This window comes from Hipposideros armiger, unplaced genomic scaffold (assembly GCF_001890085.2).
Source record: "Hipposideros armiger isolate ML-2016 unplaced genomic scaffold, ASM189008v1 scaffold_382, whole genome shotgun sequence".
NCBI classification, from domain to species: domain Eukaryota; kingdom Metazoa; phylum Chordata; class Mammalia; order Chiroptera; family Hipposideridae; genus Hipposideros; species Hipposideros armiger.
Genome location: NW_017731732.1, coordinates 535,964 through 550,744, shown reverse-complemented (window position 1 = coordinate 550,744; position 14,781 = coordinate 535,964).

The window sequence follows — 14,781 nt, the reverse complement described above, 5'->3', positions numbered from 1 at the left end:
AGATCCCACCAATTCTAAGAGTCTGTGATTTAGTTCCTTTTGTTAGCCTGGCTATATTTAGGTCAATAAATTGTATTCAATTTGGATTCATCACTGATTCACTCAGTGAATTCTTCCATTCAAAAGTTGTCGAAAGCACGTCTAGTCCAGGCAAGATAGCATTAAGTCGTTCCTCCCATCTCTCTTCCTGGCTGAATCCAGTAATAAGCTCTGGAAATAATCCAAGAGGCAACCAAAGGAGAGCTCTGAAAGGGGGAAAGAGAGAGGGGACTAGTTAAAGATCCTAGGACTGGAGGGAAAACAGCAGTAGGGCACCTTCCAGCCTTGCATCCGGAAGGAGAAGGTGACCTCGGCCTGGCATTTTCTGCTGCCAACCTAGCATCTGAAGACAGCCAACAAAGATTCAGTCCCACCTCTGCGTGCTGGGCCTGATTCTCTCCCCTCACTGACAGACACCTGGAGGAAGGGACCAGTGGCACCAGCAGAGGGGAGGACATCAGAACAGGTGGCCCAGCCTTGGGAAGGAGCGTTCCTGGCCTCCATAGACCCAAGATTCCCTGCCCCTATCTAGAGGCACCAGAATGGCCAGCTGAGAAATTTCCCTCAGCCCCTCAGGAAAGACCAGTGGGAGCCCAAGAGACTGTAATAGTGTGACAAAGGCTCAAAATTAAGTCATCATTAGACCCACAGCCCACTAAACTAGGCCAGGACTTGCTTGCTAAACCTAAATAGGGTAAGAACCTGCTTAAAAAAAAAAAAAACACAAGAAGATTCAAACAGGACCCAGAGTCTCCTAACATAAAAGGTGTCCAGATACAATTTAAAAATACACGTCATGCTAAGAACCAGGAAAATAACTTAAATGAGAAAAGACAACTAGCTGACACCATACCAAGATAAATCAGATGGTAGAAATATCTGAAAAAGACTTTAAAGCAGCCATCATAAAAATGCATCATAAAGCAATTACAAATTCTCTTAAAACAAATGAAAAAAAATAATTTAATACCATCAAAGAAATAGAAGGTATAAGAAAAGAACCAAATGGAAATTATAGAACTGAAAAATACAATAATAGAAAAAAACACTCATTGGATGGGCTCAATAGTGCAGTGGACAAGACAGAAGATAGAATCAATGAACTTGAGGAGAGAACAATAGAAATCACCCAGTCTGAATAATGAAGAGAAAATAGACTGAAAAAATTCTCTACTGTGAATGATGACTTTGAATAACAAATTAGTAACATCAACCACACTGCAGAGAGGTTATTCAATTCAAGAGGACTAGTAGTTTTAAATAATGACAAATAACTGAAAAGTAAAACAGTTTAAATGACACCATTTATAAGAGCATCAGCAACCCAAGGAACAGATGGGGCACAGAGGACTTTCAGGCATGAAGACACTGTATGTTGCCATGATGGTGAGCACATCATTATCCATGTCCAAATCCATAGAATGGACACCACCAAGAGTGACCCTAACGTAAACCGTGGACTTCAAACTCGAGTGGTTATAACGTGTCCATGTAGGTTCATGGATTATAACAATGTCCCACGCTGGTGGGAGGTGGTCACAGGGTAGGTTTGTGTGTGTTTGTGTGTGTGTGTGTGGGGGGGGGCATATGGGAAATCTCTGTTCCTTCCTTTCAATTTTTCTATGAACCTAAAACTGCTGTAAGAAAAAGTCTTAAAAAATACAGAAGGATAAATCCAATGCAGTTTAATTGAAAACTATAAGATTATTGTTGAGAGAAAATAAAAGAATCCTAAATAAATATTTATGGAATAAAAAACTTGATGCTTTTAAAGTCAGTTCTCTCCAAATTGATCTGTGGAGCCAGTGCCACTTCAATACAAATCCCAGTAGAATTTTGTTTGTTTTATTTTTAAAACAAACTTTTATTTTTAAAACAAACAATCTTGAATAAGAACATTTGTCAAGACTTATTCTGAAGCTTCAGTGAACAAGACTGTGTGAGATTTGTATAAGCATAAGCCAGCCAGTGGGAGAGAAAACAGGCCACACATATTCAGTTACTTGGTTTGTGACACAAAATCACTGCCGTGTAGTGAGGACAGGATAGATGGTCTTTTATAAACTCTTTTGTGTCAGTTGGATATTCATATTTTTAAAAAATGATTCTTGACCCTACTTCACACCAGACATAAAAATCAAATCAGGAAGATTGTAAGTCTAAATGTGAAAGGTAAAATAACAAAACTTCTAAAAGATAGCATAAGAGAATAATTTCATGATCTTGGACATGAACAAATTTTCTCAAATATTAGTACAAAAAGCACTAAGCAAAAGGAAAAGATCGATAAATTGGACTTCATTAAAACTAAGAACTTCTGTTCATCAAGACACCATGAAGAGAGACATAAGGTAAGCCACCATCAGAGAAGATATTTGTAAACCATAAGCCTGATAAAAGATTTGTATACAGAATGTATAAAAAATTCCATAAATCATTAATAACTCAATTGAAAAAAATGAGCAAAAGACTTGGCCAGGCATTTTAAAACAGAGGTGACACAATTTACCAGGGGTGCAAAGTAAAGTCACAAGGAGACATGACTACACCCCCACTGAGGGGCTGACAGTGAACAGACTAATCACCCCAAGTGCTGGAGAAGTTCACTGCCAACCACCATTCAGCAGGGTGCAAACTGGCACAATCACTCTGGAGAACTAGCAGTTGACACAGCTGAGTATGTGGTGTAGCCTGACTCAACAATTCCACACCCATCAATAAACTTGCATATGATCGCTGGAGATCTGCAAATGGCACGGTTGTTTCCATGAAGTTCAAGAACAGACCAAGCTCATCAGTGGGGAGAGAAATCAAGATGTAGCTGTTTGGGGAGCAAGACTGAAGAGGCACAAGGGACTGGTAATGTCCTGTTTCTAGATCTGGTCAGTGAGTTTCTAGTTTGGACCCTTGGTGAAACTTCATCAAGCTCTCACACTTCTCATGTGTGTGTGTGTGTGTGTGTGTGTGTGTGTGTGTGTGTGTGTGTGTGTGTGTGTGTTACTTCAGTAAGAGTTTACTTAAAAGAGCACACTCGGGTTTGCAAAGTGAAAAACTGCCTCAACATCCTCATTGTCTCACAGAAAGTATTTTATAGGATGTTCAAAAATGTTAGAAACCGAGATGTCCTCTCACTCTGATCCAAAAAGCAAACAAATTAATAGAAAAGGAAGTGGGTTCACAATGGCTTATTTGTAGGCTGTCTACACCGAGTGTCCTGATCTTCATCCAAAGACAGGCCAGCCTTCTTTTCAGCAGAGGGGCTCACCCATCAACCCGTTGGCTTCACTGAGCCTTAGGAGCTTGCTTACTCCTTGCTCCAGGCCTCTCATCCCTCATTCTGGTTCTCCCAGGGATCCCAGGGACGAGAGAAGCTGGGCATGGTCCGCTCTCACTTGTCGGGGTACAGCTCACCAGTGATCTGTGTTTTCATCCTATGCTGATAGCCCCTGGCATGTGGAATTGGGGACAGAATTCTTGGGAACTTCCTCTCTGTCTGAAAACATTTAGAGAGCTTTTGCTGAGATACGAAAGATACTTGGACTTCAGAGATACTTGGCTGAGATATTTGGCTGAGACCATCCTGGCCTTTTTATGAGAAAAAGGCTATAATTTGGAAGGTGTCTCTGGTGAAAGAAAGGTCCCATAAACCGGAAGGGTGGGTTTATTCCACTGTGAGAGGCTTAGGGCTTCCCATCCCTGTTCCTACCATCCAGCAAGGTGACAGGTGTTGGTACAAGCAGCTGGACATTTTTACAAGCCATCTTTGTGCAGCCCATCATGTCTCCTCCCCAATAGTTGCTAAAGTTATGAGAGGGCAGGTGGGGCCTTCAAGAATACCTAGTGTAGCCCCTGGTTGCCCAGGAGGACCCAAGGCCTGGGAGGGAAAGGGACTTGCAAACTGAGCAGTAAGGACACAGGGACACCTGGCAGTGACCCACACCAGGGGTTTGAGGACAAAGCAAAGTCTTGTTAATCCAAAGTTAGCTATCACCTCTTCCCCTTGGCTCCTCTGCTTTGTTTCTTACCATCAACCTCAGGTCCCACAGCCTTGCAGCGAGCCAGGCTGGGTTGCCTACACTTGCTGGAGCCAGTGGCCCCAGGCTTCACCTGGGGGCTGTGGGGAGGAGAGAGGCAGCCCTGCGGTGGGAGGGATAGGCAAGCCCAGGAAAACTCTGTCCTTGCAGGGCTTGCAGAGTGTGTAGTGAAGAGTAAAGAAGTGCTTCCTCTCAGTTCAAGCCCCACTTGCACCTCTTAACCTCTCCCGCCTCACTTTCCTCACCTGTAGAGCAGGGATGTTGGTCATAACCACTGTCTGGCTGTTGTAAGCGGTGACAAGAGAGAATGGTGCCCATGACGCCGCATGTGGTGAGGGCAGGTGACCTCCCGAACAGGCCAGAGCCATTCTCCCAGGTTCTTAGGTGAGAAAAGATGGTTCTTGGTACTTGCCCATGAGAGAGAGCCTGTTGCTAGCCCAAGATGACCACTGTGCTACCCAGCTGAGTGGAGAATCTGCTGTGAGGCCTGGTTGGGGCTGGAAGAAGTGCGAAAAGCAGACTTGACTGGTCAGCCTCTAGATGACAATTGCCAGACAGGGCCAGGCATCGGGGTGGGGGGCAGGCAGCCTCTCTGTGGACCGGGCAGGGGCTGTCTGACATGCTCTGACAGCCAGAAGTCTTCTGCCTTGGATCTGTCAGTTGATGGTGAAGTGTCCACTGCTAGAGAACCATTCCTTTGGCTTAAATGTGGTTCTCTGTTAAAAGACAGAGAGCCCTTGCTGGCAGAGGAAATTAGTCTGGATTCTTAGCTCTGCGAGTTGCCTACAGGCAGGCTTTAAAGAAAGTATGAGGGGCAGAGCTCTACAGCTGCCTCACTGTCTGGAAGGGAACAACAATGGGAACACAGTTTACAGAGAACACTCGGTGCTCAGGTGTGCTGTGCTGTGCTGTGCTGTGCTCAGTAGGTCCTCAGCTTACACAGGGCCTCCTCTCTGTGTGTCCTGTGACATTCTGGACACTCCTGTGATGCAGGCATCTTACAGACAAGGAAACAGAGGCCGCTCCCACGGTTCCAGAGAGCAGAGCAGCTGACACTGGGAGACAGCGCTCCCTGGCCCAGGTGCTTCCTATCTCAGACTGCTTTGCATCACGGGGTTGGGGAGGGGCCCTGCAGACCAAGGCCTGTGGATGCCAGAAGGGTGGATGGGGTGAGCTGTATTCAGGCTGGCAACGTTAGGTCTGGTTGGTTAACCTGCGAGGGGCTCCTGCCTGCGGGCCTGCCTTGGCCTCTTCCTCCCCTAGCTTGCTCTCTGTCCTGTCTGTCAGAGACCTCTGATCCCTCAGGCCTCAGCCATCACTTCCCAGACTTGCCTCAGCACCACACAGTCACCCTCTGCCTAATCTCCACCAGCGCTTCTGATGGGTTCTGTCTGCAGTCTGTCCCCCATCGCTAGCAGGCCAGTTCTTTCTTTGTCTCAATGTAACAGTACCCTAGCACCTGAAGCAGTGCCTGGTGTGGCGCAAGTGTTCAGTAGGTAGCTGATGAAGGAACGAATGGGCAGTGTCTCTTGTCACACCCACACTGACACTGGGAGGCACACACTGCTCCATTCCAGCCACTCATCCTGATCAAACACAGCAGCTGGTGTCCTTAGTGACAGGTCACCTGGGCCCTCCGACAAAGGCTTCAGTGGAACCTCAAGTATTTAAAAGACAAAGATGTGGGAAACAAACTCATCTGTGTGGACAGAAGCTGCTCTGGGGATGATGCTATGCTGCACTTTGATGAAGCAGCATTTCAGGTTTGTGTGCCGTTTGTCTATGACATTTCCGCTTTTGCTTATAGGGTTTATTGTGATTATTTTTGTTTCAAAAAGAGGCTGAAAGTAGGGCAAGCAGTTCCTGCTCCCTCCCAATAAAGCTGGCACCAGTGGCTGAAGCCCATGTGCTCAGCACCACCCCAGGAACCTGACTATATGGCATCACTCAGTCCCCACAGCATCCCCAGGGACAGATGACAGACTGAGGCCGCAAGAAGCTGCCATTCCAGCTCATGGCCTCCCTCCCTTTCCGGTTGTTGGGGAGGCTCAGGTGGGCATCAGACTCCCCCCAGACGGCCGGGCATCCCTTTGGCAATGTGCCGAGTCACCTGTTTTGCTCTCTTCTAAGATGTGAGGCTCACCCTGCACAGTGGGGCCTCCCACCCCTGGAATACCTGCCTCATCCCCCACAGTTCAGAAGTTCGCCCAGCCTGTGTGGGCCCTGCTCTGGCCTGGTGTGCTCAGCGAGGCCTGGCCGCTATGCTCCCATCTCCCCACTTTGTGGTGTTCCCTCCCCCAGGAAGGCCAGCACTGGTGCATTTCCATAGCCATCAGGTGGGCTCCTGCCAGAGGGTTCTCATGAGATGTCCTGGGGTGACCTGCTGAAGGCTCAGGGCCTGCCAGACTGAACACTCAGTAAGCCGTAGGTGCCCTGAAATCTTTTTCTGTTGCTGACTCATGTTCTAGTCCTGCTTATTATGCCCCTCTGTAAATGCCATACTCCAAACTTGCTCTGCCAATATCTAACATGACAAGCTCCCTCCTAAGAAGCCCACAGGCCACACACAGGCACACCTGCCCGTGGAGGATGTGATAGCCAGCAGCCTGAGGAAGCAGGCCCCCCAGGAGCCCACTGGGCAGCATGAGAAGGTTCCAGGCCCATTTCAGCCGTGTGCAGACAGAGCCCCACTGGGAGCACAAGCATGAGACCCGAGGTTATTCAGGGGACAGTCTGCCTGTGGAAGCTGATGGGGGATGGCCACCTAGGTCCAATCTGCAATGTGTGGGACACTTACTCTCTCCCCACTTGAGAGCGGTCATCAGGAGACTGGACGTCTCAGCCTTTTTCTGCTTTTCACTTCTTATGTGACCTTACGAAAGTCAGACGCAGTGAGCCCAGGGTTTCCTCCTACATTGAGTACTTTGGAGATTCTGCTATTGCCCGACTCTGTAAGGGGTATGACGAACATGTCAGTGGCTCAGACTGACTTGGTCTCTGCCCAGGGCAAGACCCACAAGAGGAATGTGATAATGCAGGGGTGGGGGCACATGGCGGTGGCCTTCACCCAGCCCTGGGGGGGAAGGAGAAGACCCCTGGGTGGGACTGGGATGGATAAGGGAGCAGACAGGACGTGGGGGTTCATTTATGCATCCACTGGACTGGGCTAAGGGATGACCAGAAAGCTGGCAAGATATTACCTTTGGGTGTGTTTGTCAGGGTGTTTCCAGAAGGGATTAGATTGGACTCAACAGACAGAGTGAAGCAGGTGGGTGGGCATTTTCTAAGCAGCCCTGGTTGGGCACCCAAATAGAACAGAAAGACAGCAGGGGAGCATGCTCCCTGCTTGAGCTGAAATGTCCATCTCTCCTCCCCTGCCTTCAGATGTGCCTCCTGGTTCTTGCACTTTCCAACTCAGTGGGGACTCATGCTCTCAGCCTGGCTGTCAGGCCCGCTCATGGGCCGAATTGCACCAGTGGCCTTGCTGGGTCTCTAGCTGGCACACAGCATACCATAGCACTTCTCAGCCTCTGTGGCCATGTGCCCCACTGCTATAACAGATCACCTCTATGTATACTGGTGTGTGTCCTGTTGGCGCTGGTCCTCTGGGAACCTGACTACTACATAGACCATGCTGGTGTGGAAGGAGTCTCAGCTTCAGCAAACGGCCAGAGCAGGAGAGGTCCTGGCCTCTGCAAGGATCTGAAGGACATTCAGGGGCAGGAACCAAAGGAGTAAGGGCAGAAGTGACCCTGGAAAGTCAGGCTAGCCAAGAAGGTGCAGAAGCCAATTCTCAGCCCATCGTACATGTGGACTTCTTTCTTGGGGGGGAGGGGATGACAGCAGGCAGGGGACTCATGCCAGGTGACCTCTCGCCCCTTTCAAATCTCTCCAGCCACTGATGGAGGCCTGACAAAGAGAGCCCATGCTCAGCAAATGTGTGCACAAGCCTCTCACCCGTGTTTATTTATAAGGCCATTTCAGACGCTGGCCCATTTGGCGACCAGACACCGAGCCTGTCCTTACGTGTAGCTCACAGTGGGTCGATAGGCAGGCGCAGCGGCAGAAGCTCAGGCTACAGACAGTGGAGGCTTTGATCCCACAACCAGCTTTGATGCCAAGTCTGCAATTACAGGAAGACTCTTTAACCAACTCATACTCAATCCAATGAGCCAATGAGATGCGTGGCGTCTGGAGGTCGAAAGCCATGGTGTCTATCCACTCCTGAGCTCAGGGAGGTCACAGGCTCAGGTTGTCAACTTTGTACTTTATCTGAAGCGCTTTTGTGGCTCTGTCTGTGGCTCCGATGCCACACTCACACTGACGTAAAATGATTTTCCCATCTCTGTTTCCCTCAGGTTGTGCATACAGAACAGATGGGGCGGGTTTAACGTCCTCTGGACGCGAGTCATCATGTAAGGGAAAGCTCCAGCCATAGGGCTGACTGAAGTGATCAGACACACAGGCGGCCTTCCTCCTCGGCCTGCCCTGGGTGTGGGCAAGGCCAGCTGCCACACTCAGTGACACAGCCCCTGCTGACTATGTCTCTGTTTTGTTTCCTGCTCTGTTTGGAAGTCTGGGAAGACAGAAGGAAGTTGCAGAGGCACCTCCAAATCCCCGGTTTTCAGGCCTGGTGACATGAAACTGTGGGCATCCGTGGCTGGCTACGTCTCGAGAGGCTGGGGGTGGCCCATGGGAGGGAGGATAGGATAGCGACCTGGTCCAGGGTGGCTGTGCTCACTGATGCTGATTGACAGCTGCTGAGCCCTCTCATTGTTGGGAGAACAAAGTTCCCTCTTCCTCACCATCTCTGTGCTGCCCTAGACAGGGTGGGAGAGAGGAGATGACGGAGGAGGGGAGAAGCCTGGCCCATTGGCTCTGCAGGCATCATATTCCAGGAAAATGCTTTCTCTTTCTTTGCAAAGCTTCCATTTCATGGTAGGAAGGGGGCTAAGGATTGCTCTGGACAGTGCCATGATTCTAAAACCAGAGCCTGGGACATGCAGGACCCCAAACTCCATAAGAAGAGGGGCCTGCAAGGCAGGCATGAATGCTGGGAGAGCCTCAGGGCATGCTCATGGTGGCCACACAGGGACACAGACAGAGCATAACTGGACAAATGGCAGTAGAAGGAACAGACAAGGGGTGATGATTGCATCAGTAATGGGCAGTGGTGTGGCTCTGAACTTCCTCGTAAAGAAAGGGAAACAGGTTGCAGATCTTATTGTCACTAAGAAAAAATATACCAACTCTTCAAGGAACTTTTCTTTCCTGGCAACAATTCCTGGAAGAATTTATGTGACAGAACACCCACGGGGACATCCTTGTGTCAGAGGACACCTGGCCTGGGGGGCTGTGCATCAGGAAGAGGGCCAGGCCGCCATACTGGCCCAGGGCCCGGGAGGGAGGCATTGTGAGGAGATCAGAGGGTGTCTTCAGTATCAGGGAGGGAGCTGGGAAGGTGCCCCCAGGACTTGAAGTGGAGGCCAGGGGCTATGACCAGCCGCTTCGCTGTCTGTGGGCCCTGCCTCAGTGAGAGGGCATGAGCCCTCCTTAGGGACAGCAGGGAAGAGGGGGCCTGGGCCAGCTGGAAGGGGGAATCATAAAGGCCAGAATAAGCGGTCAGCACTTCACCAAAGCCAAGAACGCAGCCCTGGGCCTCCAGGAGAAAGGAAGGACCCTGGCGAGCTCATCAGGTGTGAGCACTGAGCTCTGGACCTCTTCAGGCTCTGGGTCCTGGAGCAGGTCAGGGATGAGAAAGTGGTGCCTGTGAGGAAGAAGGAAAGAAGAAAAAGGAGATGGAGATGGAGGGGGAGGGGGAGGGGAGCAGTAGGAATGAGGCGTGGGGAAGGGGGAGATGGAGAGGAAAGGGGATGGAGGGCAGAGGGAAGGGAGGCAGAAGAAATGAAAGCTGTGAGCATAGAGAACAGGACAGGAGCAAAACAGGTCAGGGCAGGGGCAAGGCCAAGACTGTGCCATGTAGTTTTCTGTCCTGTCTGGCTAGAGCCGTCTCAGAGGACCCAGAAAACAAACAGTTACCAGTCAAGAGGGGGCATGGAAAGCTGTCCCAGTGGGAAGCCTCAGGAGTTGGCGGCCAGGGGACAGTCCAGGGTGAGACGCCATGTTGGCAGTGAGGGAAGTGGTCCATGAAGGTGCCTGTGAAGGGTGTTCCTAGGGACACAGACTGGGCAGAGATGACTAGGAAAAGCCATGGGCGATTCTGGCCATGGACACCCCTCAACCCTAAACAGACCCACCAGTTTGGGGGCAGGAGGGGAAGAGGTAGCAGCAGACCACAGAACTGAGTGACTGGGAGATGGAGGCCTGGGGTTTGCCATGTGGGGACCTTGCCCCCAGTGAGGCTCTCACCTGGTTGGAGGTCTGAGGATAGACTAGCTAGCTACCTGGCCTCTCTCCATTGGCATCTCCAGAGGGCTCCCCAGAGCTTCCCAGGAGTCAGCTCCCTGCAATGGGGTACTGCCCCCACAGAGCCTTCACTGCACCCCAACATGACTGCACAATTGAGCCACACAGGACTGGAGATACCCTTGGCCCCAGAAGAGCAAAGATGCTTCAAGGAACAGAAAAACATCTTAAAAGATGCTTGATTTGAGTCCTTCGAGATTTTAGGAAGACACTCTATCCAAAAATCATACAAACTGTGTCAAGGCCATGTAACCATTAAAGAATTGATCCTTTGGCTGGCCGAGTGGCTCAGTTGCTTAAGAGTTGGTTTAAGAGCACGAGTTCTGAGCAACAGGGCCACCAGTTTGAATCCCACATGGGCCAGTGATGCTGCGCCCAAGCTGAGCTGTCACTGAGCTGGCAACAGGTGGCAGGATGGCTCAGCTGGTGTAACAACAAGATTGCCTGTTTGATGATGGGCTACGCCCGCCCACAACTAAGACTGAACTCAGCACCTTGAGCTGAGCTGCTGCCCAGATGGCTCAGTGGATAGAGCGTGTGCTCTTAACAACAAGCCTACCAGGTTTGACTCCCACATGGGATGGTGGCTACACCCACCCACAACTAAGATTGAACACAGCACCTTGAGCTTAGAGGCCACGAGCTGTTGACGGGAAGCCAGATGGCGACTGGTACCCTCCACAATGAAGAATGAAGAACAACAACTTGGCTGGTCCCCTTCCCCAATTCCCCAACACTGTTCCCCTCCCCCAACTCCCCAATAACATCTTAAAAAAAAAATCTATCCTTGATCACGTTTGAGTGCCTTTGAAGTATCTCACCATCTTCCCTATTCTCCGGTGCCCTCTCCCCTTCTGCACACAATTTAGAGAAAACTGTAACGTTGGAAGTAGATTTAAATTTTTAAGTATGTGAATCACTGTTTATTATTTTAACTGAAGTAAGAAATTATTCTTTTATAGTTTGATTTTTAAGGTTTTGTAGAAAATGACAAGTTTCCATTAGCTACTGGAAATAGCATTTTACAGAAACTCCAGCATTTCCACCCACAGCCAGGTGAGCATTGTCCGGGAAGCGGCCATGACTCAGCTGCTTTAGGATAAACTTGGGTGTGAGTTCCCCTCCTCAGATTCAAAACTCACCCTTGGCACACACCCTGCGACATCTGCTCAGTGATGTCCCAATTACACTGAGTCATGGGGGAACCACAGGCTGCAAGTGGTGAGGAGCTGCCACACGGGGTGGGCTGCGTCACCAGGGATGTGACTCAGCAACCAACAGACGCCATCATGGAAGAGCAGAGAAAACAAAAGGATGGCCTGTCCGTGTGAAATCACAATGACATGCTCATTTTACAGTGTCGGTGGTATGCTGCTGGTCAGGAGTAAACTGTCACACTCTCCAAATAAGCAGGTTGAAGTGGAAGCCCTGGGCAGGCTAAGGTCAAGGCTGGTCTGGAAAAGGGAGGAGCAGCTGCATCCTTTGGCCCCAGAAGATGCCCCTCTGTGTGGAAGCTGAGTGGCACCCTGATGGGGTCGTGCTGCCTGCTGGCGTTTCTCCTGCCCCAGCGTGGGGCACTTTTGACTGTGCAGAAAGGGAAGTCTCAGCCAGGGGACCAACCCTCCCAGGCCTTCCACTCTGGAAACCACTTGTGGGGTGAGTGACAGTGAGCCTGCCCCTAGGCCCTTCAGAACCCAGAACTGGAGAAGCAGCGGTTGAAGCCTCTGGAAGGTCACGGTGATCGCAGCTCCAGGTGACTGTCCCCATGTCCTGGTGACCATGGTTAGAGGAGGAAGAACGTTTGGCACAGCTTATCTTTTGAAAACACACAAAGGACAGTATCAGCATGATCACCGTGCCCGTATGACTGATGTGGCACCCAGTCCTCTAAGGGTCAGCTTCTGGAAAGGAGGGGTCCTTGGCCTTTGGGGGGCTAGGGAACAAGGGCCAGCCACACAGGACATCTTTTATGGGTCTCCCTGGGGAGTGCCTGGTCTGGAGGGAGCCCAGGAAGGGGCTCTGGACGGTAATTGTCACCGGGCTGGGGTTCAGGGCAGCTCCCCCAGAGGAAGCTTTTTGCACTGAGCTTTGAAAGCCGGTTCTGAAGCTTTCCAGTGGGATTATTTTCCTTCTGTCCTCTCCAGTTCGGTTCTCTACCTGGTCCTCCAGCAGTCCAGGGACTCAGCCATGGTCTCTGATGTCAGTCTCTTGTTCCCCGTTCCTCCTGGGCCTCCCTCCTTGGCGCCGTCTTCACTCTGAGCTCCACAGTTACATCTGGGCTCTCCTCGCCGGGGGGCTTGCTTTCCAGCTCTTAGGGGTTTGTGTGTGTGTGTTGTAAAAATGCCATGAAGATACCAGAAAAGTAACATGAACTGCTCTCATAAAGCATTTCTAACATGGCCAAGAAGCAGGCCCATTTTAAGATAAATAGAAAAGAACATGCCAGCAGTACTGTCCATCTGTAGATGAATCAATAGGCAATGACTTTAACACACGCTCATCATCATGCACTTTGGAAAACAGCTGTGTGTTGTAAAGGCCCAACTGCATGTGAAGTACTCAGTTATAGGGGCCTGACCTCTGAGATGCAAATGAAAGTGACTGACCACTTCCCGAAAAATGCACAAAAATAAAACCATAGCACAAATATACAAGTTTAGGGCATGGACGGCACCTCGGATCTGGAGACATCAGCCTCTGGCCCGTGCACACATAAGAATCCCTATGTCTGCATGGAACATTCTAGCAAGTATGAAGTGAGCCTTGTCACTGGGCCTCACTAGGAAAGGCCTAGCTTTTTGGGAATCGAATGAGAGTCATGGATTTTTCCTGTCAATAAAATGCACATATCCTAATTCATCTAAAATTTAGCATTCACTTTCAGAAGTTTCAGACTCCTCCTGAAGGCCCTTCATGAAAATTCAACTCTACTTTCTGATGACATTTAATTAACTGTGAGTCTAAGCACCCCCTCCCCCAATGCCCCAGTTCATATGGTTCCTCTTCTATGGGGTATCCCCTTGGCCCCCCAGCTGGAAATCCTCTCCTTTCGCTCAATCTGTGGCTCCTCACCCTATGACCCCAGGGGTCAAGGCCACAGGTTCACAGTACCTCTTGCCATGGCACCTGGAGACATGATCAACATTCCGTTTTTGAATGGGGCTAATGGAGTGAGGAATTCTGGGCCTCTTGTTCAATACACTGAACATGTGGGCCTCCCCCACAGGGCACACATTAAACCAGCTTGAGTAGGACATGCAGTTAGATCGAAGTTTGCTTATTCGATCAGAAACATAAAAGAACTAGCAGAAGGGCAACTGAGAAAAATCTGGGTGAGGAGACACCAAAAAGAGTGGAATTTCTCATCTGTGAAGTTGGTGGCTGGGAGGGTATGTATACAATACCAAGCAAGTCATGAAGGCTATCAATAGTGCACACCGGGGTTTGCTTACCAAAATTGAAAATACTGAAATTAAAGGGGCCCACAAAAACGGAAAGAGACAGCATCTTGTATTGGCTTTAACACTAATTTGTGTAGTGGGTAAGGAAGACATGTGGTCCTTGTTATCCTGAGAGGTTAGGTAAGTCATGCACTCAAACAGGTTTAAGAACGATTTAGAGATTGCTGAAAGAACTTCAGAAGACCTAAATGAAAGGCACCCTGTGTTTATTGGTAGGAAAACTTAATATTGTTAAGATGTCAATTCTACCCAAAGCAATCTACAGATTCAATGCAACCCCTGTCAAAGTTTCAACGGCCTTTTTTACAAAAATAAAAAAGCCAATTCTCAAATTCATACAGAATCTCCGGGGGCGCCCAACACAGAGAACAATCCTGGAAAAAAAAGGGGGGACAAAATTTATACTTCCCAATTTCAAAACTTACTACACAGCCACAGTAATAAAACAGTGTGGCCCTGGCATAAAGACAGATGTGTAGACCAATGGAAGAGAATTTGGAGTCTGGAAATAAACCCATGTATCTGTGGCCAATTGATTTTTGACAAGCATGCCAAGTCCATTCACTGGACAAAGGACAATGTCTTCAACAAAGGATGCTGGGATAACTGGACGTCCACATGCAAAAGAATGTCGTGGGACCCCCATTTACACCATACACACACATTAACTCCAAATGGATCAATGACCTTAATATAAAAGCTGAAACCGTAAAACCCTTAGAAGAAAACATAGGGGTAAATCTTCATGACATCACATTTGCAATGGATTCTTAGATTGGACACCAAAGCCATAAACAACAAAATTAAAAATAGATGAATCA